The following is a 23,593-nucleotide window of genomic DNA, read 5'->3' as shown; positions in this document are numbered from 1 at the left end:
TCACATTTTGTTTTACGCTGCCAAAGAATGTTCTGTGACCCACACAACTTTATCATCTGAGAGCCATTTGCCAAACAATCTCAATGGTTTTAGGTATGACTTTTCTTTCTTTTTTAAAAACATAAATTTTTGCCAACAATGAGATAAAAAGCTTTTTTTCACCTCTTTATAGAGAATTCCAATTCTAAGATATGAATGTAAAATTTTCAATGCAGTGAACTAAAAGCCATGTTATTGTTAAAAGCATTGTGTGAGTCCAGGCACAGCTTCCCACTTCCTCCTACCCTGCTGGGGGGCAGGAGGGAATGTGGGGTTCACAGGTCCACACCTAAGTCAGCAGTCAATGGTGCTGATCACCTCCTGGAGCTCTGGTCACTGTCTGCCCATATGCAACTTCCTCTGCATGGGACCCAGCAATGGGTAGATGGAGGGCAAGCCATGGTCTCCTTAGCTTTCTCGGTATTTTATTTTCCACGGGAACACCACAATATGTTATCAGGATATCTTAGACTTTACTAAAGAACTATCCAAAATTTAAAGCTATAAAAACAAAAGAGGAAAAACACTTTAAGTGCTTGCATTCAATAACTGCCCCATGTTCCATAAGCAAAAGAGTGGTCCCTTCATAGGCACATCCCAGTTCCTAGCCGAGCTTCTTGACCTGAAATCAGTTACTACTGACTCCCCAAAAGATACCATAAAAACTGTGGATTAAGAAAAGGTGAGTTGGGTGGGCCACGGTGGCTCAGCAGGCAAGAACGCTCGCCTGCCATGCCAGAGGACCCGGGTTCAATTTCCGGTGCCTGCCCATGTTAAAAAAAAAAAAAAAAAGTAAAAAAAAGAAAAGGTGAGTTTATTAAACATGAAGGAAGAAAAGATGTCTCCTTGCTAGGGCATAGTGAGCTCTCAGAAGGGAAATGTCTCAGAGGGCTATTTATAGTATGTGCTCAGGTGGTGAAAGGCAGGTCTTTCAAAGCAGGGAACTGCTTGTGATTGGGCAAGATTTATGATAGAATGGCTTAAGATTAGCAGATCCAATGAGATGAGAGTCCCAAAGCAAGTCTTGACAGTCAGTCTATTGCATGAAAAGTGAGTGTTTTCCCAGGTAAGCAGGATGTTTGCCCAAACATTTTGGTTTTCAAGATTTTCCTAAAGTGAGTACTTGAGTAATTTGTATATTTACACCCTTATCTTCTTGGGCAAATATTTCCAAGAACAAAATCTGCTAATCAACCCATGTTGACACAGGTTATCTCAGTTCTCAGTCCCAATAATTCAGTTCTGTTGATACTGGTGGTCTTAACAGGTTTGTCCTCTTCTGAGAAGGTATTTTCTTCCAACTTTCAAACTACAAATCTCCATCCCATCCCCCTTAGAGAGAAGCACACACTGTCTTTAACATAAAAGTAGTTTTTGCCTTAGGATCTGTGCAATATCATTTTCTAAGTCGGTTTCTCCTTCCAGAGTGTTTAGAGTTTTGTTGGGGACCTGGGAAGGATTGACAATAAGCACAATAAGGGTCCAAGAGAGGAGTTCAAGCCAGACTGCTCTGAGACCCCCCCATTGGTGTGAGGAAGTGTGGGAGCCTTTCTTCTGATCCAACAGGAACTTTGAGAGCCCTCAGACTCTGGCAAGAGAGGCTCTGTACCCACGCATCTCTTGCCATGTAGAAATGAGTTTGAAGGGCTGAAAGGACTTGCCTTCCAGAGCCCACACCGTTCTTTCTAGATCACCGTTGGGTACCAGGGTCCTTGGAATTCCTTGCCAAAATACTCCCTAGGGCTATTCCAAGATCTGTGTAGCTTCTCTAATTCTGTCTTGCTGAAGACAAAACTGTGCAACAAGTTTATATAGCCTTATACCCAAAACAAAGCCAAGGGGTGGCTCTGAGAAGAAGAAGAAGTGGCAAGAGGGTAATGAAAGAGTAAATTGTGGAGGAAGTTACTATTTGTGGGCTGTGGTATCTAAACACAAATTTCCTAAGAGACTCCTCAAGGAAGTGGGAAGTAAAGGGGGCGTGGTCTGCAGGCAGGGGCCCGGGGGGTGGCTTTTTCCATGCTGCCAAGTTTTATTCCTGAACTCCATGAAGTCTGACCAATCTAAACTTGAATCATTAGGAAGTTATTTTTGTCAAGATATGAGGATAGAAAATATTTCATTTGCCAGTGTGGTAGTTTGGAGCTATTATGTACTCTAGAAAAAAAAAGTTCTTTTAATCCATTTCTATGGGTGCAGACCTTTTTTGGGTGGAAACTTTTGATTAGGTTGTTTCAATTGACATGTGACTCCCCCCTCATTCAGAGTGGGTCTTAGTCTTTATTGGAGTCCTTTCTGAGGATAAAAGAGAGAAGTTCGGGGATGGGAGAGAGAGAAACACCCAGAGAGCATGGAGAGAACAGCCCCAGGAGAAGCAAGCAAGGACCCACAGAAACTGAAATAGCCAGAACCTGAAAGCTAGGAAACCAGGGAAAGAAGGATCAGCAGATGCCTGCCATGTGCCTTCCCGTATGACAGAGGAACCAAAGCTGTCATCAGCCTTTCTTCAGAGAAGGTATGGTCATGTTGATACCTTAATTGAAACATTTTCATGGCCTTAGAACTGTACATTTGTAAAGTAGTAAATCCCCATTATAAAAGCCAACCCATTTCTGGCATATTGCCTTCAGGCAGCTTCAGCAAACTGAAACAACCAGTTTGTTGGCTTCATTTATAACTTAGATAGACTTATGTATGTGGGCCTCCATTTTATATGCAATTCCCAATTCAAAAGGTTAGAAGCAGCTTTATTTCGGTTCAAATATACACGTATGTGCATTTACACACCAACACACACGCACTCACTGGACAATATGGTTTAGCGAAGAGAGTTCTACTGCACATTCATACACTTTAAATGGGTTACTGTCATGTCTACACATCAACTCCCTCTACTATCAGGTGGCCAGGCAGGGCCCAGTTTGCAGAATCCCCTGTTCAGTTACCTGAAACAGCAAACAACTTCATTCCCTACTTCCAATGATCACCAAATGTATTACAATTTTCTATACATGCTAAAACATGAATTTCACAAAACAAGGATCTTTGAATGGTTTGTTCACCGATGTGTTCCACAGTCTTAGAATAACGGTTACCCGAGATTAGTTACTCAATAAGTATTTGCTAAATTAATGAATGACATGAAAAAGTTGAGAGGCACTGGTCTGCATCAATATCGAGAGAGAAAGAATTTCCCTAAAGGTACATGTTTTCTCAGCCCCCTGCATTCATGGAGCAGTGCTTAGTATTTCTATGGGATGCAATGTCAGCCCCCATACCCCATACTATGATCAAAAAACCTGTGACTTTACTTGCATTAAAACAAGTCCTATAACAGAACAATCTGCCCAAATAACTACACAAAAAAAATTACTTTGATTTTCAAAAATATTTTTCTACCGTACTTACTTGGCCAGAGTTTCTTCCTATAGGGGGTATCCTAGATTATTTCCACATGCAGATTGAAGGAATGTGAGGTTGTATGATTCCCTGACAGAAACAACAGATCCCAGGGATTAGGAAAAATTAAGGAGGACAACCCCTTCAGTTATAATTCATTTGGTAATGAACTGTCTTGATCCATTTTACTAAGCGTTTTGATCTGAGAGGAAACTCACCCAGTTGCCTGGAGTATTTCAAATCCTTTTCTAGACTGAGGTTTTCTCTCTGGATCCAAAATCTACCTTCCTCTTTCATAGCAATGCAGAAAGTAGTTCCTCAGGTATCACTGTTTCCTTTTCTGAGCTCAGACTTCATGTATTCAAACCTATGAAATATTTTAGTGCAACAAGCAAAATTATACTTATCTCTCCTGTCTCCATCCAAACACTTTTCTCCTCCTAAAATATGCAAGATTACTCATTTTCAGGTCTTATCTTCTTCCTCTACTATAAGGTATATAAACAGTTGTTTTTAAATGTATCTGCATATGTTTCCTTCATTGTATTCTGTCCAGAATAGATGTCACAGTTATAAGGAGGGGCAAAGAGGGAGAGAGAAGAAAAGATATGTGGAAATCACATATTTTCTCTTTTTCCCCTCTTCTCTGAATCCATGAAGTAAGAGTTCTCACCTCCTTCAAGCCTCTCTGGACTAAGTGTTCTTTCGAATACTACCTGCTTCTTTCCTACATGTCATATGTGCATATGTGCATGTGTGTGCATATGTGAATGCATAAGACAGAGAGAGAGGGAGAGAGAAGAAGAAAGAGGAGGAGGAGGAAGAAGAGAAAATGGTAGAGGAAGAGGAGGAGAAAATGGTAGAGGAGGTGGAAAAAGAGAAGAAATGAGCAAACCCAAACATAACTATAAATCTAACGCATCAGCATATTCTGCTCACAGCCCCAGTAGATGGAGCAGAATGCTAAGAGCATAAGGTACAAGAAAGGAAATCTTCTTTTTTGGCTTGGTCACTGAAAATTTGACCAAAACATTGTTGGTTTATGCACTTAGCCCTGAGAAGCTGATTTCATGATGGAATCCATCAACTCCCTTATTTGTAGAACAGGTATAGGACCTCTAAATGTGAAAGATATAATAAGGTAGCTATGTCATATATATTTTCTGGCTGCAAACTTAATTAACTCTTAGCAGCCAAAAACCAGTTCCCTTGGAATTGGAGGGTACAGGAAGAGCCAGAAGTAAAGACAATCTCCTTCTTCTTTTCCTAGCTATAAAGGTTTCTAACTAGCTGTGTCTGGAAACCAGTGGGCTATATACTAATAGAGATTACTTGTGTTTCCTCAGTAAAAATTTGTCTTGCCTAAAAGGGATAAAACTATATTGTTTAATGCAAAATTTCAAATCTTGTGGTTGTTTAATTAAACTAAAACATGTGCAAGCTTAATTTTGCTTTACCTATATTATTGGTGGCAGGAATCTATACCAAGTATGTTATTAAAATAATTTTGTTCTTTAAGAACTCATAGTAATTTCCACCAGGCAGAAGGTATTGGATGCCACAGTTGGTGATTTACATATTTATTATTATTGATTAAATGCAGTCTTTGCCTATAAAAAAGTATCTTCCAAAATGCCAATACATGTACTGCATTCCAGTGACAAGAAAGTTCCAGGAATAATGTTGCTTCCATAGAAGAACTCTATGTTTCTTCTTCCAATTTTTCTTCCTTGCTTTTCAAATATGAGTAGTGGGAATGAGCCCCAGTACTATCCCCCTGCTTTTTCCTCTGACTTTTGAAACTATCAGCAGGATGCAAACTGAACTATCAGCAGGATGTAAACTGCAGACAGAGGTGAACTTAGCAGTAATATGTCCTTTCTTTATTCTAGCAGTCAAGTACAGTCCTTTCTGAAATTGCAGAAGTCTCTCAAGCATATAATTTATGGCTTCCAATGAGTTTGAACTTCATGCTTGAATGCTGCACAAGTAAGTGACTTAATTCATGCACCTGTATCTGGATTTTTTCCCAGCCATAATGTAATGGGTAAATATTTCAGGATTTACTAATATGCATTGCAGAAAAGGCATCAGAAGGGCTCTGATTGGCATATTTAGGCAGGAAAAGCAACAATGAGCTTCCAGTTGAGATGTGAAAGGCATCTGGGTTCAACCCTTGAGACAAAAATTGAGCATTTCTCAGGTCCCAAGGCCAAGCCCTTTGGCTTCAGTGATGTACAATTTTCTCATTACAAACGCTATTGTACCCAAAGGAATTCCTGTCAGCTTTCTAATTATTTTCTCAGTTTGAAATAAGACCTTGTCTTTAATAAGAAAGAATTTTTATCGTGTGATTGTTTTCAACATCAACACACAGTGCAGAGAATGAGAGCACAGGGGAAACAAATAACAAGGACTCAAAAAAGGGAGAAAGGCATTTATTAAAATAAATGCAAATCATTTCCCCATAGGGACAATCAAAATATAAGTAATTGTGCTGCAGAAAGTACTGTAGTCTTTGGCCAGAGAGATTTTTTTTTTAATGCCCTTGCCTTAGCCCTCTGTCTTTGATGATCATATTTTAATAGCTACTGTTGATGAGGTTACACAAACCTTAATCACCATGCTTTGAGCTTGGATCCACATAGCCCATTTCCATATAAAGTAGAGTCTCCATACATCCAAATGAAGACTCAGTGAAGATAAAGCAGACAATTACTCCATCTTTTCAAGGATAGTAAGTAGTGTTTCTTCATTGTATTTTTGTTGCCCATATTCTAACAATGCTATGAGTTTTTTTGACAACTTTAGATGTTTATTTTACATTTTGGTATACTAAAGATTATATTTTGTTCCTGTTTCCTCTTTTCTCAAACATAAATTACCAATGGAGTTAGGTATAGTAATCTTTGAAACGAAGGTGTCTTTGTTTGCCAAGGTTGCCATTACAAAGTACCGCAAACTGGATGGTTTAAAACACCAGAAATTTATTGTCTCATAGTTCTGGAGGTTGGAAGCCTGAAATGAAGGTGACCACAGATCTGTGCTCCATCTAATACCTGTTGGGGAGAAACCCTCCTTTCTTCTTAAGGTAGCAGGGCCAGATCACGAAGTTCTTTCAAGACAATATTAAGGTTTGGGTTTTTATTTCCAGAACAATGGGAATCCATTAAAAAGTTTCATGTGAAGGGAATATGATCAAATTGAACTTCTTATATAACTCTGGATAAAGTTGTGGTGATAGAGTAAAGATCAAAATTAGAAGCTGAAAATTGATTATGAGCTATTACAATAAATTAAAGTGTGATTTGACTCTGATTGCTTAGCTATTGGTATGGAAACTGAGTAGATACAATTTATTTTTCATGTAGCTGAATGGATGATTGTGCTGCTGGTTGATGTAGAGAAGACTTGAGGATGGGAGCATTGATTGCTTATAGAGGTAGGGTAGGAAGAATTGAAGAGAATACATGTTCAGTTTTGAACGCAATGAGTTTGACATGAGAATCTAGGCAAGAAAAATGGATTTAGAATTTCTCAATATGCCAATAGATATTGAATTCATGGGACTAGACTTCAAGAGTAACAAGTGACCGTAGAGAAATAAATGTCTAAGGACATTGGGAAGTTACTGAGGGATAGGAAAAAGCTCAAGAAAGTATGGTGGCTGGGAATCTGAGAAAGAATACTCTTCCAAATGGTCAGTTGTGCTGAACCCTATTGACAGATCAATGAGGATAACTGAAGATCTTGGTGATATTGGAAAGAAGTTTCTATAAAGCAGTGCTGCCCAACAGAACATTTTGAGATGATACGAATGTTTTATAGTTTTGCTGTCCAACACAATACCACATGTGGCAATCGAGCACTTGAAGTGTGACTAGTTGATGTTAATGGAATGAATTTTTAATTGTATTCTATTTTAGTTAATTCAAATAGCAACATGTAGCTACATATTGAATAGTACCTATGGATCATGGAAGACATGTAAGATTGTAATAGACTGAAGAATAAAACTGGTCATTACAGATAACTTATTCTTTCAGTTTGCCTCCAAAGAAGAGACTGTTCTAATGAAAAGAAGCTGGTAGAAAGAGAAAAGTTGAAAATACAGCACAGTGGAAGGGATTCATCTTAGATAACATGAGATATATCTTTTCTATTAAACCCAAAGGGACAGAACAATATGCAGATATGAGCAGAGGTCAATTTGGAGATTTGGTGGTAGAAAATTAGAGTAATTGCTTTCTTGAGTCTTCTGTATAACAGAAAAGGTCATGCCCTAAGAGAGCAGAGGGATGTGATAAGACTGAGGCATTCTGTGACCTACTTTCAAGTGATTTTATCACTTCCTTGCAAGTTCACCTTTGCTAGTTTCCCCTAGGCTGGTGCACACATTTGCAGAAGAGACCTTTGGTTAGGTATTTGATGTGAGCTGCAGTGAAAGACCTGCCTGCCTAATAGTATCTCCCTGAATGCCCTTCAACTGATGCTAAATTTCCTGTCACTTGAGTCAATCCCTATGATCCTTTTGAAAAAATACACATTTCTATTAGGATAAAACAGTGAATAAAGCACAAACATTTATTTCACCTTAGGAACAATTAGTTTATCTGATTAACTCTTCAACAGATATTGCCACAAAATGCAAATAAGAGAAATAAGAAATGTTTCTGATCCTGGAGTCCCTGGTAACCAACAGGTGTCAAGCTTCTGGGGGTTGGAAGGAATCTCTGATCGCCTTGAGAGGAATAGGCTAAGACAGGGCCAAAAAAGGAGAGATGAACAAAGCACTGAAGCTAAACTTGGCATACCTCCTAATGGTCCTTAAAGGCAATCCCAACTTTTGAAATATATCATTTTGGGAAACTTATTTTTTTTGATGACAGGAAATTATTCTACTGCTCATTTCTCATGGATAAACATTCTTCAACATTGTATGGCATACTCTACATATCCAGTTTCTAATCCATATTGAGCATCTTCCAAGGTGAAAGATTGTTAAGAAACTAAATCCACAGAGAAAAAGTACACCAGTTTTAGAAGAGATGTATAGGACTTCTTATTGTCGCTTTTAAGGGATGCTATGGAAAAGTGTTAAACTGATTCAATAAATTTATTCTAAATTTAAAGCTATAGGTCTTTTTCTTTGCACATAACTTCAGTCAGATCATGAAATATGAGTGCAATTTAAAAAGCTAGGAATGGAAAAGGTACAGGTAACACAATGACTTGGAGACAAGATTCTGAAAATATTGTAAATAGAAATAAGAATTAAAGTCAATATGCAACAAAAAGAGCAGAAGAGATGTAAACTCAGAGCCCTAAAAGTATACTGTCCAATATTTCAATTCCATTCTAGCTGTTGTTTATTAGCACTCACTCTCGCATGGCATAATTCTTCTCAACTTCTCAGGGTAACTGTACCAGATAAAACAGAGGAGCCAATATTCAGTCTTCTCAAGTGCATTGAACACATGTTACTTTCCTTATAAGCAACACTGCGTAGCACATGGCTGTGTTGGAAAGCTAAAAAAAAAAATAATAATATTAAGTGCAATTAAATTACATTGGGACCTAGAATAATTTTAACAATTATTGACCTGAATGTTAACACAGACTGGCATGATAAAACGTTATGCAATTACAATGTTATTTTCAATTCTATTTGTTAATATTTTATAATTAGTTTGACGTTAATTTATTAGATTATCCTAGTTCAATAAAATAGTTTAAAATTATTCAGCAGAGTTCACCAAAACGGAATTCATGCTTCTTCATTAGTACGGACCCTAATTTAAAGTTTCTCTAACTTTTTAATAAGTTAATTCTATGTTTTTATATTTGAAATATAAGACAATTGCATAGGGAATATTGTTTTAACAAAATCATCACTTGCAACTAAAAATAAACTTATATACTAAATATTCTACAAATTGTAAAGAAAGACTATATAAGACATTTTTCTCTCATATTCAATGAGAACCAAAATATACATATCCAAAATCAGTGATTATGATAGCTGCTTTCAAACAAACATCTAAATGAGTAAGTGATAAAACTGCTTGTTGGTCTATATATTTTTACATTATACCATATTTTCAACTTGATTAATGATTATGAGCTAATGAAATCACTAGCCTGAAGAAATACAGTAATTTTCAGCTGCAATGACAATATATAAATAATTCAGTGGTCTCAGGACAGCTGCTATAGGCTACAATCCCATTAACTCATGACAAAAGTTTTCTCTTTGGTAAAGACCTTGCTGAAGATGAAAATTTGAGATGAGACCCAAACTTTAGCACACGTCACATTAATGTACTTCTTATGTGAGCACACTTTATAATGAATTTTACAAATAGTAATAGTCAGCTTATTTTGACTGGAAAAATGAAATGCTAGCCTGTTCATAAATGTTCATGAATAGTGAATGCATTTGTTAACCAAAGAAGACTTCATACACATCATAAATACCTCATTCACATCATCCTTGTTACATGACATTTCTTACTTGGTAATTTGGCCAGTTTTGCAGAGATTTCCATTGACAGTTTTATTACTAGGACTGTAATATTTAATTTGGGAGTGTGTCTCCATCTTTTTCTATGGAAATCCTTCCTTTCCATTCTCTGGTCTTCCTTTCAGATTGTAATGGGCTGTAAATTTCTAAATTGCTTAATTGTAGGGTTGCCAGATATATTAAGTAAAAATATTGCAAGGGACTAACAAACAAATATATACTAAGAAATATTTGTTGTTTATCTGAAATTCAAATTTAAATGGAATCCTGAATTTTACCTGTTATCCCTACCTATTTGCTAATTTTTATGAATGATATACATAGACTTCCCTCTAAAAGGTCTTAATGGTTTCCATCCAAGTATTTGGCAAATTAAAAACACCTGTATCTTTCTTTACATTCCTGGGACAACCCCTGGAAAAGTTATACCAAAGAGATATCATATATAGAAACTCAATTAGAAAGGTTTCTCCATTCTTTAAATTGTAACACTTCCAGAGAAGTTAGCAGAGTAAAGTGCTCCTGGACTCAGTCCTCCACCATCACAACTATCAAACAGGCTGGAACAGTTTGAAACAACTATTTCAAAACTTCAGAGTCCAGAATAACACTGTACAGCATGCAGGGAGGAGCAGGAGGAAAAGACAGATAGTTTACAATAAAGAGCTAAAGCAGGACAGTGCTGGGAGTTCTCAGAGAAATTGAAACCCTCACCAAGGGTGGCATCATGAGGGTATCTGACTCGGTCACAGGAAAGAATTTAGGGACTAGACAGTGTGTACAGCCAAATAGTTTAATAATCTCAACGCTGGAGAGCCCCTGGAGTTCTCAGTGAGATGCTGGAGAGCCCCCAAGATTCTTTAGCTAGTTGCCATGGCACTGGAAGTTCTGTGCTGGATGCCTCAGAGCTCCAAGAATTCTCTGCTGAATGCTGGGGACTCCTGGGAATTCTCTGAAATGGAGACCTCTACATGAAGGTTCTTGACTCAGACACTGGGAAGAACTCAAGGATTAGTCAGTGTGTACAGCTCAAAACTTTAATGCGTAGCAAAAGTACATGCTCAAAGCCTTATGAGGGCTTGGAGGGACCCCTTCCCCTTTGGCTATGCTAATAAGGGATTGATGACCTGCTTTTTTCACTGGTTCTTTTCAGGTGCCAACCTGAATGACAGCTAGGTATGTGTGTGTGTGTGGTGAAGGGGGAGTGGGTATGTGCAGACAAAAAGGAACTTTTAGTTATGGGTCTTAGAGTCACTTCCCCCTCCTTCCTTCTTTATCTAACCTGTCTCACAACTGTAAACTACTCTCTCAGCATGGCTGCTGGTGCCCTCATGGACAGGGCAGGGGCAGCGGAGATTTAAAAATGCAGTGGTTCCTCAGGACTGCAGGGGACAATCAGCTGAAGAGCTGCATTGACTGGGCAAGCCAGGAAAGCTCAACTTCAAGGAGACATTGGAGAAGATTTGGGGGCCCTTCCTGATCCTCTCCTCAGGGCACTTTGAAGCTAGTCTGCTAGCTCATGAATCCCTGGTTCTGTTTGACTGTGTTAAACTGCATTGGAAAGTCCTCTCTGGGTGACCCTCCTCCCAGTATTTGCCCTCAGGTAAAAGCAACATGAGATAACAAAAAGAGTGTAAAAAACTGTAGAGACAGCCAATCTGGGACAAAGTCCTATTGGTGCTCAGATACCCAGGAAAGGGAGGTCTGTCTCTTCTTGTAAATAGGGCAGCTCCAAAAACAACCAACAAACAAATATCTGGGACAAAACAGAGGCCAGAGAGAGAAAGCTCTGCACATTGCATTCACCTTGGGCAGGCCTTCTTATAGGAGGGCTTAAGCTCAAGAAAACTAGCATCTAATCACCAGGTGGTTACAAAACCCTGAAACAGATATCCCAGGGAGTAAATACCAGAGTTAACATTTTAAAATAATGAAGTGTCCAGAGTGCAACAAAAGGGTACAGGACAAACAAAGAAACAGGAAACGATGGTCCGTCTAGAGGAAGAGGATAAAAATATAGAAAACAATAATGAAGAAGACAAGAATGGGAACATATCAGGAAAAGCCTTGAAAAATTATCTTAAAAATGCTCAAGGAAATGAAGGAAAGTACCAAGGAAGAACTAAAGGATATCAGATAAACAACAGATGAACCATGTGGATTCTAAGTAAAGGGATAGAAATTTTTTAAATGGAGCCAAACAGAACTACTGAAGTTGAAGACTACAATCAGTGAAATGAAAAATTCCCAGGAGGGCTTCAAAACCAGTCTGGAGCTGGCAGGAGAAAGAATCAGTGACTATGAAGGCAAGATAAAAGCAATGTGTTACATACAAGGGAGTCCTAATTAGGTTGAGTGCAAATTTCTCATAAAAAAACCATTGGGGCAAGAAGTCAGTGGCTCAAATAGCTAAAATGTCAAAGGGAAATAACTGCTAGCCAAGAATTTTATGTCCAATGAGACTTTCTTTCAAAACAGAGAGGGAGATTAAAAATGCTCTCAGATTGAGAAAAATAAGCTGAGGGAGCTCATCACCACTAGATCAGCCCTACAAGCAATGCTAAAGTGAGTTCTTCAGACTGAAAGGAAAGGATGCTAGACAATGGTTCAAGGCAGCATAAAGAAATAAACACCTTTATTATGATAATTACATATCATTTGTGTAATTATATCAATGTGACTATATTGTATTGTCTGGTATGGAACTCCACTTACTTACTTCCTACAGGTACTAAAATGCAAATGCATAAAAAGAAATGATAAATCTAAGATTTGGGGTATACAATGTACAAAGATTTAAATGATAAATACAAAAAAATGTGATGACAGAAGGGTACAGAAAGATTATACATGCAGGAATGTTATATTTTTAGGATGTTGAATTTTACCCTTTTGGTAACTACAAGGAAAATGAATGAAAAATATATATAAGTGAGAAGTGCTCAATATAGTAAAATACAAAAAAGCAAATAAATATAAAAATAGGTTTTAATGGAAGTGAGGGACAAAAAAAGGGGTGACTTACAAATGCTAAATAGCAAAATGGCAGAGTAAAGTCCTGTATTACTTTAAATGTAAATGGATTAAACTCTCCATCAAAAGGCAGAAATTGGCAGAATGGATTAAAAGCATGACCCACTATATGATGTCTGCGAGAGATTCACCTTAAAGTCAAACATACTAGTAGGCTAACAGTGAAAAGATCTAAAAAAAAAAATACACCATGCAAGCAGTAACCAAAAGAGAGATGGGGTGGCTATACTCATATCAGATAAAATAGATTTTAAGTCAAAAACAGTTATGAGGGACAAGAATGCTCATTACATACTGATAAAGGGAACAAGTCAACAAGAAGATGTAACAATTATAAATATATATGCACCTAAGAGTGGAGCCCAAAGTATATGAAGCAGATACTGGTGGGTTTGGAGGGGGAAAAAATGATAGTTCTACATTACTAAGAGGGTGATTTAAAACCCCTTCTCAATAATGGATAGAACATCCAGTCAGAATGGATGTACATGACTTGTCCTACTAGATCTAACAGTATATAGAGAATACTTCACCCAATGAGAACAATACACATTCTTCTTGAGTACACATGGATCACTCTCCAAGGTAGACTATAATCTGGGCCCACAAAACAAGACTCAATAAATCAAAAAATATTCAAATTATGCAATATAAATTATCCAAATACAACGGAATGAAGCTAAAAATCATGAAGGAGGGAGAAATGGAAAAGTCACAAATATGTGGAAACTAGACAACATACTCAATAAATGAGCTACAGAGGAAATCATAAGCAAAATAAGGAAATATCTTGAGGTGAAAGAAAATGAAAATGCAACATATCAAAACTTATGGGATGCAGTGAAAGTAGCGTTAGGAGGAAAATTTATAGATCTAAATGCTTCCATCAAAGAGAAAATAGACTTTGTTCAGTGACCTAACCTCAAAACTTGAACACTAGAGAAAGAACAACAAATTAAAACAAATGAACAGAAGGGAGGAAATAACAAAGATCAAAGAGGAGAAAAAATGGCATAGAAACTGAAAAAATAGAGAAAATGAACAAAACCAAAATTTGTTTTTTTGAAAAGATCAACAAAATCAACAAAACTAACTAGACTGACAAAGAAAAAAGAGAAAAGATACAAATAACAAAAATCAGAAATGAAAAGGGAACATGACTACCAACTCTATTAGAGGATACTGTCAACAACTGCATTCTAATAAATTAGATAACCCAAATGAAATGGACAAATTCTTAGAAATCCAGATGACCTACATAGACTCAAGAAGAAATAGAAAATCTCAACATGCCAGTTACTAGAAAGGAGGTTGAGTCAGTAATCAAAAACCTCCCAACAAAGGAAAGCCCAGGACCAGATAGCTTCATAGGGGAATTGTACCAAACATTCCAAGAAGACTAAACTCCAATTCTACTCAAACTATTCCAAAAAACTGAAGAGAAGGGAAAACTCCATAACTCATTCTATAAGGTCAACATCACCCCCATACCAAAGCCAGATAAAGATACCACAAGAAAAGAAAAACTACCAACAAATATTTCTTGTAAACATAGATGCAAAAATCCTCAACAAAATGCTAGCAAACTGAATCCAACAACCTATTAAAAGGATTATACACTATGGTCAAGTTGGATCTATGCCTGGCATGCAAGGTTGGCTTGACATTAAAAAAATCAATAAATGAAATACAGCACATTAACAGAATGATGGGGGAAAAAAAACGATGATCTTAACTGATGCAAAAAAGGTATTTGACAAAATGCAGCGTCCTTTCTTGATAAAAACAATTAGAATGCTAGGAATAGAAAGAAACTTCCTCAACATGTTTAAGGGTATGTTTGAAAGCCCACGTCTAACATCCTACATAATGGAAAAAGACTGAACTCTTTTCCTCTGAGGTGAAGAACTAGGTAAGGATGCTCACTGACACCTGTTATTCAACAATATACTGAACTTAGAAATTGGTCAAGAAAAAGAAATAAAAGCATTCAAATTGGAAAGGACACAGTAAAAATTTCCCTATTTGCAGATATGATCCTAAATGCAAAAAAATACTGAAATATCCACAATAAAGCTCCTAGAGCTAATAAATGAATTCAGCAAAGTGGTGGGGCACAATATCAAGACCCAAAAATCAGTAATGTTTGTATATAATAAGTAATGAACAATCAGAATGAGAAATCAAGAAAAAATTCCATTCAGAGTACCAACCAAAAGAATCAAATATTGAGGAATAAATTTAATCAAGGATGTAAATTGCATGGAGTAAACTACAAAACATTTCTAAAGGAAATTAAAGAAGACCTAAGTAAATGCAAGGACATTCCAGGTTCATGGATTGGAAGACTAAATATCATTGATATGTGTATACTACCCAAAGCAATTTATTTATTCAATGTAATCCAAATAAAAATCCAACAACCTTCTTTGCAGAAATGGAAAAGCCAATCATCAAATTTATATAGAAGGGTATATAAATTTGGTAAGGGGTTCTAAATTTCTAAACCCTTGACAAAAAAGAATGAAATTGGAGGACTCACTTCCTGATCTTAAAACATATTACAAAGACATCATCAAAACAGCATGGTAGTGGCACAAGGACAGACATATAAACCAATGAAATTGAATTGAGAGCTCAGAAGTCAACCCTGACATTTATGACCAATTGATTTTTGACAAGATGGCAAAGACCACATAATTGGGAAAGAATAGTCTCTTCAATAAATAGTACTGGGCAAACTGTATCTCCATTTGCAAAAAAAAAAGTTTTTAAAATAAAAATAAGAAGGACCCCTACCTCACACCATATACAAAAATCAATTCAAAATGGATCAAAGATCTAAATTTAAGAAGTAGAACTATCAAAATCCTAGAAGAAAACATGGGAAGTATCTTCAGGACCTTGTGTTAGGCAATGATTTCTTAGACTGTATACCCAAAGCACAGGCAATAGAAAAAAAAAATAGATAAATGGGGCCTCATCAAAATAAAAACTTTTGTGCTACCAAGGAACTTATCTGAAAGTAAAAGAGCAACCTTTGTAATGGGAGAAAATATTTGGAATCCACATATCCAAAAAATATTAATTCCCGGTACATATAAATAAATTCTTCAACTTAACAACAAAATGACAAATAATCCAATCAAAAAGTGGACAAAAGACTTGAACATATATCTCTGCAAAGAAGATTTATCAATGGCCAGAAAACACATGAAAAGATGCTCAAAATCGTTAGCCATTAGGGAAATGCAAATCAAAACCACAATGAGATACCATTTCATACCTATTGCATGGCTGCTATAAAATTGGAAAATAACAAGTGTTGAAGAAGATGCAGAGAAATCAGAACACTCATACATACATTGCTGGTAGGACTGTAAAATAGCACAGGTTCTATGGATGAGAGCTTAGCAGTTCCTCAGAAAACTTAGAACTACCACAGGACCCAGAAATTCAGCTATTAGGTATATACCCCTAAAGAATTTAAAACAGGGCTGCAAACAGATATTTTCACACTGATGTTCATAGCAGCATTATTCATGATTACAAAAGATGGAAGCAACCCAAGTATATATATACATATATATACAGTAGAATATTATTCAACCATGAAAAGGAATGAAGTCCTGATGCATGCAATAACATAGATGAACCTTGAAGATATCATGTTGAGAGAAATAAGCCAGACACATAAGGACAAATACTGTATGATCTCACTATTTTGAAACAATTAGAATAAGCAAATTCACAGAGACGCAATCTAGAATATAGATTACCAGGGGATGGGCTGGGGATAGGGAATGGTAAGTTAAGGTTTAAAATGTACAGGGTTTCTATTTAGAATGATGGAAATATTTTGATAATGCATAGTTGGTGAATGTAATTAACAGCACTGAAATATATACCTGAATGTGATTTTAAAGAGAAATGTTAGATTATATAAATGGCAACAGAATAAAACTTTTTAAAGAAATCCATTGAACTACACTACCCTGTGAACCCTAAATTAATCCATGACTTTAATTAAGAATACAATTATAAAAATTGTGCTGTCATCAATTGTAACAAATGTTCCACACCAACGTAAGGTGTTGGTGGTGAGGTCTGTATTTTGTTCATGATTGTTCTGTAAAACTACAACTTCTCTTCTTAAGTGCAAGAAGACACAGTGTTCCCTCTAGCTTTTTTCTTGAAGAGTTCTGTTTTTCAAATATTTGATTGGTTACTTTTTGCCAGTCTTATAATGAAAATCTATGAAATTTATTTATTTTCCATATTTCAGTAATGATATCCTTGAAGATTCCTTATCAAACTGTCCCCCAAATGTCTTGAGGACATCAGATTCATAATCTCCAACATGACTTTTTTGTTTTTTGAAGACCTCTTATGAGAGCGTTCAGGCATTTCCTACTGTCCTGGGGGAGCGGGTAAGACAGAAGAATCTATTAATGTCACTACCATACAAAAACTTGTAGAGAGAAAAGAGCAATGTAAAATAATTTGTAATAGCCTCACTTTCAAGAGCACATTTGAAAATGTACCCATATAGTAGCAAAAGTTGAATGGGAATGTGTGGCTGGTTTAGTACTGATTTAAGTGACTACACTTAAGTGGTGAACCTCAATTGCTATATTTGTCCCTCTTATATTACATATATTCATAAGTAAATACATTGTGTGTGTATTCTCATTGAACCTGCCTGTAGGATACGAATGCTGCCAAAACATGTATAAAGGAATGAACAAATCAATGAATACAGAGATACATACATACATAGTCTCTTTTAATTTTCATTTGGGCAGTGAAATTGGACAATCACATATATATTATTTAAACTTGTAAAATAAGTTTATGTAAGTCAATTTAAATTCTGAACTCCCTAGTAATTTCAGTTGCCATAGTCACTTAGAGGAAAGAGACCCCTAGGCTGTCAAGGTAAAGATGAAAGCACCGAAACGAGACCAGCGAGCAGCTAGGGATTGAACAACAAAAAAGACGTGGCAAGATAGGAAAGTCAACTTTGTGTGACAGGTGCTGAGCTGGGTGTGCAAGATCCATACTCAATAACAGAAATGTAGATGCCAAATGCAACAGAGGAAGGTAGGAGATTGAAAGCTCACGGACAAATTTGACACCATATCAATGCAAGCTAGAAATACAAAATACTAAGGGAGGGGCCACTCTAGGCAAGTAATTGACACTGACTCATGTCAGTGGTCACTAGTTATATTCAAGAAAATTGGAAGGCCTAGAGTCCTACTTCTCTGGGCACACTTTCTATCAGTTTTAAAGACACACTCTGCACAACAATTTACTTCTTCTTTGGATTCCACCATATCCAGCACAATGCTAGGGAATTAAATAAATGTTGGTTATAGGTGGATTACTATTAGCATTTGGGGGTCTCCCTATATGCTGTGTCTACACATTATAGTTAATGATTCTTTCAGTTTATTTTGTAACAACAATTCACATAAATAATATTTAATGTTTTATTTCCTTGCTTTGCTAAGAAAGAAAAGCTAACGGAACAATAAGTAGGAAGCTATGAAAAGAAAAAAAAAACATGTGAACCAAACACGTATCCATCAATAACAATAAATTCAAATGAAAATGTTCACTATCCTGGTTTGGCTCATTTCTAAATTTTACCCTGATAATTGTTGACCTTAAATGAAAAAAACCTGACAATCCTTTATGAAGTGCTGGGGAGGACTGATGAAATAATCTGTTAAACAGTTCAACTATTTGATGGGCCTCGGAAAAAGATTTAAAAATGCGATTGAAATGAACATTAATGTGATGCTGTCCAGCCTGGAATATATTTCAATCTTATGATAATGTTCATGCTGTTTTGAATTTGATGTTGGTTTTTAATAATTTGTTGAATTTCAAAGTACAAACCCCCTGAAATTAGAAGATACTTGAGGTTCTAAGAATTGGTTATTTGACATCTATATGAAACCAGACTTAACTTGGCAACAGAATGCTATCAATTGCACATTAAATTATGATGATGCTCCCAGGGCCTATAGTGCTCCCCATTATAAAAGGAAGCATCTGCTCACTTTAGGAGGAGGCAGGAGGGTTTTGGAGCTATTCCATATACTTATCTGTATCTGTTTAGATGTGCATGTAAGTGTATTTCTACTCTTTCAGAGGACACGTTTCGTCATGTGGATCATTTTGGAAAATATGGGAATTTGAGATTAATGGTCAAAGGTTCCTCCAGATGAAGATGTGAAACTTTTATAGGAGTCAGAGGTTTAATAATTCATAATGATCAAATCTTGGTATTTTTGTGATTTTAAAACAGTGCTGTTTAATAACATTTTAGCAAAAATCAAAGTTGAAAGATAGGGTAGAAATGGCAATTGATGACATAGTTCAAGGAAAAAATACTTGAACGACTACTATAAATCCTTAATAATTAACGTCACTAGTTAATAACCAATAATTTAAAGCCAGCCTCAAAAATTCAAAACAGCATGAGCATTATCATCAGATTTTGGGATATATTCAAGCTGGAGAGCATCACATGAATGTTTATTTCACCCTGTGTGAGGCACTGACCTCAACATTTGTAGAGGTGAGTTTTCTTAAATCTCAAAACAATTCTATGAAATGGGTATTGATATCTCCATTTTACCTGGAGGAAATTAGCTTTAAAGAGATACATGGTTTGGTTTTCCTTCATATACTAGTTAAAACCAGGTTGGAGAGTCCAGAAGTCAATATTCTTGAGCATCAAGAAAATATTTTGTTTCTTCTTTCCATCTACTTTAAGTCCCTCACTGTGCCCATTTTCACAAGCAACCTAAAAAGTGTTTAAAAACTCGGTCATTTCACCCTCTTCTGGATGAGGAGAAGAAAGAAAGAAGCAAGGCTCATTTGTCATTCCTACAATTTTTCTCTAAAACTACTTGTGATCTCTGGGTAATAACCCCCAGATGGAAGTCATTAAGGTTTAATTTGTATGCATGTGTGATATCTTGCTTTTCAAAATCTTTTTGACTTCATTCTTTCCATTACTGAAACTAATTGATATATATGAGAAATAACTAATTAAAATGAGTGTAAAGCACTTTCCTCAAATATAAAATGTGCTATAAAATGCTAATAAAACTATAAAAATATATGGAAAAATCTGTCAATTGCAAAATTAACTTCATATGGGGAAGCAAATATCATTTATCCTATACAATGTCCAAATAAATGACTGGTTTGGCAGTTAAATGCCTTTCTGCTTTTATTTTTAAAAGCCCAAGAATAAGAGTTGCCTTTCTTTCATAATGCTAATCAGAATAAGATTCTGAAGATGATCCTTGTAGTTATAAATTAAATTAAAAAAAAAAGCTTCACATAGCTAATTGCCAGCAACATATCTTGGTTTTTATTAAACAAATTTAAATCACTGCCTTTGGCAAATCATATCAGACCGAAAGTGTTTCTTCCTCATCTTCATGAGTGACATGTGGCTGGGTTAATGGGGAAGGGGGGAATGCCTTGTGGAGAAGAGACCCTTTTATCAGCAGAGGCAGTTACAGTGAGCAAATCAAGGAGCAGGACTGGAGATTGAAAGGGCCAGATGGCACTAGCTGTAAGGAATCAGAGAAGATAGCTCAGGAGGGCTGGAAGCTCTTAGCTAGAAAAGCCAGGAGATAATATTCATGGGTAGACACAAAAGAACAAAGAAACTGCTTGGCTCTGTTTGTGTATATGACTTGAAAGGAAAGATTAGAAAAAAGGCAGCCTTCAAATGTATCCACATGTTTTAAATAGAATTAAGTAGAACTATTTGTTATGTTTCTGTCCTTTCCATGATTGTATTATTATTTTCATTAGGAGCCATTCTTGGATTGATGACCATCTGGATGTATTTCTTCATTCATCTATTCACTTATTTACTCATTCTTCTGACAAATATCGAATGCCAAGGTCTCTGTTATGTCCTGAAGATGGACTTTCTACTTCATGGAACATGTTCTCCTAGGGTTCATGGTCAACTGTCCAACACAGGTGTTCTAGTTTGCTAGCTGCTGGAATGCAAGACACCAAAACGGAATGGCTTTTAAAAGGGGTAATTTAATGAGTTGCTAGTTTACAGCTCTAAGGCTGAGAAAATGTCCCAATTAAAACAAGTCTGTAGAAATGTCCAATCAAAGGCACCCAGGGAAAGATACCTTGGTTCAAGAAGGCCGATGAAGTTCAGGGTTTCTATCTCAAGTGAGAAGGCACATGGCGAAAGCAGTCAGGGCTATTCTCTTGGCTGAAAGGGCACATGGCAAATACGGCATCATCTGCTAGCTTTCTCTCCTGGCTTCCTATTTCATGAAGCTCCCTGGGAGGCGTTTTCCTTCATCTCCAAAGGTCACTGACTGGTGGACTCTCTGCTTCGTGGTGCTGCAACATTTTCTGCTCTCTCTGAGTCTCTCATTCCAAAATATTTCCTCTCTTATAGGACTCCAATAAACCAATCAAGACCCACCCACATGGGTGGAGACATGTCGCCCCTTAATCCAGTTTAACAACCACTCTTGACTAAATCACATCATCCAGGGAGATGATCTGATTACAGTTTCAAGTACACAGTATTGAATAGAGATTGTTCAACTTTTATGAAATGATATTTTGATTAAAACATGGCTTTTCTAGGGGGCATACTTCCTTTCAAACCAGCACAGCAGGTTTATAAAAATAATTACACAAATAATAATTTGAAATTAATTTGATTAGTTCAAAAACACGGTGCTGGGGAACTGTGAAATGGGAATCCAGTGTGAAAACTACCTCTCTCTAGATTGAAGCTCAGAAGTCAGGTAAGTATGTGTGGCATACAATGTGTGGCATACACAAGAGTTTCCTGAATCATGGAGCATGAGAGAAGCCTCCTGGTTAAGGGACACACTCTCATTTAGTAGGGGACATTTTCCAAGTGAGACTGTAGGCATCTGAGAATTAAGTGGGACTACAGGTTCCCCTAGCTTCATTATTCTCTAGGTAAGAGACCTAGCTGGAAGAAAAGAAAATTTTCTTACAAAAAAAAGTAACTATGTTATTCCTGCTATTAGCAAAGCAGGCGAAAACTAAGGTTGTTGGGAAAGAATGACATTTGTGTATTATTCTTGAGAACGTAGGTTACTAGATTGTCTTTGAGAAGGGGCTACATGCTCTTCTGAAGGTTGTTTCCACTCTAAATGTGATATTGTGGTACACAGGAGGAAAATAGAGAAAAATAAAATGTCTAGGTAGAATTTGGAGAGGAACATCACTGTCAATTATTGCTCCCTTCTCATTGAGGCTAGGAAATCAGGAGTAGGACGCAGCTGAAACAGAAGTCACACTGTAGTAACTACCCCAGAGTTTAAAAATAAAGCATCAGCATCTGCAAGCTACTAACTGAGATCTCTCTTAAGAATAATTTTATTTGTATTATTATACAAATCTCACTCAACAGAGTTTTGAGATCAGTAGGCAAGTTTTTAAATAAGATATCATTTGTTTCCTATTTCTTTGTAAAGTCCTGTAATCATTTTGTTTCTCAGGCACAGAACAAATCTGGGTTTATGTCACAATGTTTTCAGTCTTGAAATTATTCTATACCATATCTTTCTCCTACTGACCAAAAAATCTTCATCACTTTGTCTGATTTTATATCTTATGCAGAAGCAGACATGCATTCAAGGAGAGTCCAGTGTTAAATAATCTTTGCTGACCTTATGATTGGAAACTATTGAACAAGGATAACTGGGGACCTCAGGTAGAAGAATATATAAATTAATTCAAAGATAAAAGTGCAGTGCCATCTAGCTTTCTTTCTTGGGCTTTAGTATCACGACTGCAAGAAACATTGTCATTTGCATGACACTGTGCAGCAGGCAAAGAAGAAAAATACATACAAATATAGTGTGATGAGTGGAACCCGTTCGAGAGAAAATATTAATGAAAAACTTGGGTTTTCATTAAGCCTTTAATGAAACACCAAAGGGAAAGTTTGAAGGCAGAAGAAAATATTGGAATATGGAAAATTCTATTACCTTATAGAGGAGTAGGTGAAAAAGTCCATTTTAAACTGTTTCTGAGCTTCCTACAGAGAAGCAAAGAAGTTGTTGCAAAAACTTTTCTTAATTATTTGCATGATTAATAAATGTTTTCTTTGCAACATTGGACCCATTTGGGAGCATCTTCTGCCTTATGACCCAGTATCAGAGCCACCACGCTAACTGCAGCTGTGCATCTCTGCACCCCACACTTCCATCTCCTCATCCACCAAGTATGGAGCGTCTTGTGACTTCCAAAATTCAGCCAAAGTGATGTAGGAAATCCCCACTGTTCTAGTTTACTAGCTGCTGGAACACAATATTCCAGAAATGGAACGGCTTTTAAAAGGGGGAATTTATTCAGTTGCAAGTTTTCAGTTCTAAGGCCATTAAATTGTCCAAATTAAAGCAAGTCTCTAGAAATATCCAAAATAAGATATCAACAAGAGGTTGTCTTCACTCAAAAAAGGCCGATGAAGTTCAGGGTTTTTCTTCCAACTGGAAAGGCACATGGTGAACATGGTGACATCTTCTAGCTTTCTCACCAGGCTTCTTGTTT

The 23,593-nt window shown here is 36.5% G+C and overlaps 1 long non-coding RNA gene across 4 annotated transcripts in view; it reads right to left on the bottom strand.

Moving 5' to 3' along the window:
* LOC143669798 (uncharacterized) overlaps positions 1–23,593 on the bottom strand; it is a 143,429-nt gene that overhangs the window by 45,589 nt on the left and 74,247 nt on the right. For 2 of the 4 annotated variants that reach the window (XR_013169069.1, XR_013169070.1), the window contains exon 3: positions 8,819–8,964. This is a non-coding gene — a long non-coding RNA (uncharacterized LOC143669798). Of the gene's footprint in view, positions 1–8,112; positions 8,192–8,745; positions 8,965–23,593 lie in introns of those variants that run through there. The other 2 variants (XR_013169071.1, XR_013169068.1) reach the window with 2 other exon arrangements.

Source organism: Tamandua tetradactyla, chromosome 26 (genome assembly GCF_023851605.1).
Source record: "Tamandua tetradactyla isolate mTamTet1 chromosome 26, mTamTet1.pri, whole genome shotgun sequence".
Lineage (NCBI taxonomy): Eukaryota > Metazoa > Chordata > Mammalia > Pilosa > Myrmecophagidae > Tamandua > Tamandua tetradactyla.
This window is presented reverse-complemented; position numbering and strand designations above follow the sequence as displayed.